Source organism: Trachypithecus francoisi, unplaced genomic scaffold (genome assembly GCF_009764315.1).
Source record: "Trachypithecus francoisi isolate TF-2019V2 unplaced genomic scaffold, Tfra_2.0 Lachesis_group17, whole genome shotgun sequence".
NCBI lineage: Eukaryota > Metazoa > Chordata > Mammalia > Primates > Cercopithecidae > Trachypithecus > Trachypithecus francoisi.
Window position 1 is genome coordinate 100,921,596 of NW_022681462.1, and position 4,907 is coordinate 100,926,502.

Genomic DNA, 4,907 nt, shown 5'->3' on the forward strand with positions numbered 1-4,907 from the left:
ACCCTCTGGTCAGATGACTGTACTGTATACAGGCATTTCTGACAGTATAGGCCATCACCTGGTTCCCTGATCTGTTCTGGTCCTGTTTGTGTGCCAATGGCTCTTTCTTGGACTTCCGAGTTTTATCTGCACGGGTGATTCTGATACTGCTTCTGGAACTGCTGACCCAGTGTGGGCACTTGGTCATGATAGCTTTTTGACCCTATGCTGGTCTATTAGGTGGCTAGGGGCCCTGTAATTAAGTATGAAGAATGGGTGGCTAAACAGTAGAAATTTATTGTCTCATAGTTCTGGAGGCTGGAAGCCCGAGATCGAAATGTCTGCAGAGTTGGTTCCCTCTGTGGCCTCTCTCTTGCTTGCAGGCAGTTCCTTCACCCTGTTTCCCTACGTGGTCTTCCCCCGGCATGTCTGTGTTCTAATCTCCTTTTATAAGCACACAAGTGAGATTCGATTAGGCCCACCCACATGACCAAATTTTAATTCAGCAACCTCTTTGAAGGCCCTGTCTCCAAACACAGTCGCATTTTGCAATATTGGATGTTAGGGCTTCAACATATGAATGTGGAGGTACAGAATTCAGCCCTTAAGAGCCAAGAGGATGTCTGCATTAGCAACATGCATGCTTTTGTCGTAGCTCTGCTCCAACTATGAGTTGGGAAAAATGTCAGAGATAATCAGAATGCACAAACCATTCTCAACCATCTTCCTGGGCTTGCTTCATCAGTCAAAGCAGCAACCACCGGGGGTCCCTTCCCAGGCAAACTCTCCTGTGTGGCGGAATCAGCCAGCAGGATTAACCTGTGGAATGGCCTGGAAAACTCCAGGCTGTCCATCTCAAGGATTCTGGAAAATGTCTGGGTGCCCATTTCCAGGGCTTTGGGAAGTGGGAAACCCCAACCCCACAGCCCCCAGCAGGTGCAGCAGGAGTTCTTTTCCTCTGCTACTGGTGTTTCAAGGCGGCTCAAACACCTGACCACCCAGCTGACCTCAGTGACACCGTGTGCCATCAGAGGCTAAGGTCTGTTGGAAAGAACATGTTGATTCCTTCTATTAATAGGAGATGAGTTCTTACATTCGGTGGTTCAATCTCTGGACTTTTAGTTTCTTCTTGGTTTTCCCTAAGTTTGACTCTCAAAATCTCCTTGGTTTGGACTTATTCTTCCAACTGGATACACTTCCACTTTCATTCCTGTAAAGGAAGTTGTAGTTAGATTCAGCTCCTGCATTTTCAAATAGAGCTTCTCTAACTCCTTCTGCATTCCCACGTTCTGCACCCAATTCACCTTCACCTCTTCCCAAGCTGGCTTAGCCTAGCTTAGCACTTGGATTGTTTAGCATTGTATTGGGTTCCAGGTATTTCTGGAAGTGTCGATTGAGTCCTCTAATTAGTCAGTGCTTCAGAATGTCTATGATTTTTCAAGTCCTCTTTTTTGACTTCACACTCTTAAAAATTACACTTAGTATCAAGGGTAAAATATTGATGATAGTAGTGCATTTTTTGAGTTCCCTGAGAGCATGTACCCGTCAGCTTCCGGCATCTAGTGCATGCCATAGTCCTCGCTTTGAGGGGTCTCTTTCCAAGGTTTCAGTTACCCTTGGTTAACTGTGGTCTAAAATAGTCCATGGAAAATTTCAGAAATAAACAATTCAGAAATTTACTTTGCTTGCTGTCCTGCGTCATGTGATGAAATCTCGCCTAGAAAGTGAATCAGTCTCTGTCCAGTGGATCCACGCTATCCACGCTCCCCACTCATGACTCACTGAGCATCCACCTCAGAGATCAGATCGACCACGGTGATGCCACCGTGCTTTGTGTTCAAATCACCCTGATTTTACTGCATAACCATCCCAGAGCGCAAGAGTAGTAATGCTGGCAATGTCGATGTACCGAAGAGAAGCCGTAGAATGCTGTCTTTAAGTGAAAAGAGGGAAGTTCTCGGCTTCAGGAAAGAAAAAAAAATGTATGCTGAGGCTGCTAAGATTCAGTCTTCTACTCATGAAATTGTGAAGAAAAAGAGAAATTCATGCTAGTTTTGCTGTCACACCTCAAGCTGCAAAAGTTACAGCTGCAGTGCGTGTTAAGTGCTTAGTTAAGATGAAAAAGGCTCTACGTTTGTGGATAGAAGACATGAACTGAAACATGTTCCACTTGATGGCAATAGGGTTCGGTACTGCCCGTGGTTTCAGCCACCTACAGGGTGTCTTGGAATGTATCCCCTGCAATTAAGGAGAGACTACTGTACTAATAAAAACCCAGTGATTCAAATTGAGACGGACTTACTGAATTAAACCTATCATTTTCTGTCAAAACTGATAGGGACCCAAGACCATTTATGTTTAGAGATGGATAAAATCCAGAGAAGAGACTTGAATGGTCTGAGGCCATACAGTGAGCTAAGGTCAGAGCCGGGATTTGCTCTATGTTAATGTGTCCCATGCTTCAAACTCATGAGCATTTTGCCTTAGGAAGATGGCACAGTCTTGCATTTAGCATACTTCTATATAGCACTTAATTTTTAAAAATAGAGTCGTATGGATGTTTGAATTTTTAAACACTCAGTCCTTCGGAGGAAACCATGCAGCCTGCAGGCTGTGGGGAGAAGATTGCCTGTAATAAAAGAGCTGGCCCGAGCCTCCCGATGGCCAGCTCCTCTCAACTCATAACAACCATCTGGATTGTATGTGTGGAGGCCAGATTGCCTGTTCTGTCCACCAAATGAGTTGCCTTGCCCTAGAAAAACAAAATTCAAACATCTATCAAAGAAACCTGTCATCTCCTTGTCTTCCTCTGCAGAAATCAACTTCCTTCTCACTTCCAGCGGAGGCCCGGTAACAGAGTTCATCCCTGCAAATCTGTAGGGTGACAGCTGCCAGGGGGACTTCTGGGCCAGAATCTGACTGGCAGGAGAAGGCTCCCAATGAGAAAGTCAAAAGGAGGCATTCTACGTAGGTTTTCTCCTGCACAGTTGTCGGTAATTTAAAACAACAATCTGTATGTATAAGTTGAGTAACATCCTCTTTTCCTACTAGTCCCCTTTGCTGAATAGAAGGTGGAAGTTGGGACATTTTGTCTGCAGAGCTCCATGCTCTACAACTCCCTCTCTTTTGTTTCTAAGAATAAGAGAATTACTAAAAGGCTAAAAATCTCTCCAAAAAAAAAAAAGAAAGAAAGAAAAAGGAAAAAAGAGTTGGTTTGGTTTGGCATTTAATTAGGGCTTTCTGTCTCCGTTTTAGATTAGTGGATCTTCTCCTGCTTAAGCACATGGTTGTTCTGATTTTCAAGTTTCTTCTTAAGTTGCTTTAATTTTGCTGTGAATTGTTTTGTGAGGCCAGCTCCAAGGAATGAGCAAATGCCTTCCTGGCATGGAGCTTTGCTATCAGCAGAAAAAACAACACAAATATTTTCCCAAGGAAAATGGCAGCCATTTAACAAATCAGTTGTAGCAATTGTACGTGACAAGCCTGTGAATTTTACACCTGTTCATAAAATATCTATTTCAGAAGCCCACAGCAGAATACATTTTGCAAACTGCTATACAGAGGAAGCATCCACTAAATCATTTTATTTCTTGTAAATTTTTTTGTTAATATTTAATTGTGATGGTACGTATCACACTGATTGCCACAGCAAGAGGGGGCATATAATAGGATAATCAGTTAAAAGAACATTCAAAAATCCCTATAGCCTACAGGATTTACCTTGAAAGTTACTTTGCAGGTAGACCGTGGTGAAGGCATGCCATTTTATTAAAATAGCAGAATATTTGTGGATAGTTCAGATACAATTTTCTCATGAGGCTCAGAATCTTACTTATATAAAAAACCCATATTATTCTGCTTTCTTACTCAAAGATTTCAGAGGTATACTCAAGGACTCTGTATGAAGAGAATAAAAGCTTATTCCCAAAATAAATGCTAAGTTCCAAAGCCTTGTTGATATGGTTTGGCTTTGGGTCCACATTCAAATCCCATCTCAAATTGTAATCCCCAGGTATTGAAGGAGGGACCTGATGGGAGGCAACTGGATCATAGAGGTGATTTCCCCACACTGTTCTCCTGGTAGCAAGGGAGTTCTTACAAGATCTGGTTGTTTGATAAATGTCTGGGACTTCCCCCTTCTCTCTCTCTCGCCTGCTACCATATGAGACTTGCCTGAATCTCTTACCCCATGACTGTGAAGAAGATGCCCTGCTCTCCCTTCACCTTCCATCATGATTGTAAGTTTCCTGAGGCCTCCCCAGCCGTGTGGAACTGTGAGTCAATTAAACCCCCTTTCTTCATAAATCATCCACTTTCAGACAATACTTTCTGGCAGCTTGAAAGTGGACTAATACACTTGTTTGCATATGAAGCATCATGCTAGACCAGGGGACATGGGGAGTAAAAACAGGAAGATGCTGACTGTTGTTGAGGAAACACGAAGTACGCCTGTGTACCTCTATAATTATACACACATACACAGTAGCAGTCACAATACCAGTGTTACCGGTGGAGAATGTTCAGGTTCTTGGTGTCTTGAAGAAATAATTGAACAAAATGCACAAACAAAGCAATAAAAGAAGCAAGCAACACAAGCAGAGATTTGTTGAAAACAAAAGTACACTTCACAGGGTGGGAGTGGGTGTGAGCATAGGGGCTCAAGAGCCCTGTTACAGAATGTTCTGGTGTTTAAATACCCTCTAGAGGTTTCCATTGTTTACTTGCTATAAATGAATAGTGAAGTCAGGTTACAAAGCCATTTACTTGGTGTATACCCTGTGTAAATGCAGAGGATATTGCCTATCATAGCTGAAGTGTTTCCATTTGATTTAGTTCTTGAAAGTCCTTAGGGTCCCTGCCTCCAGGTCCTGTTCTCCTGCCTCACTAGGCCATACACACATGTGTATAAATATATAAATATACATATA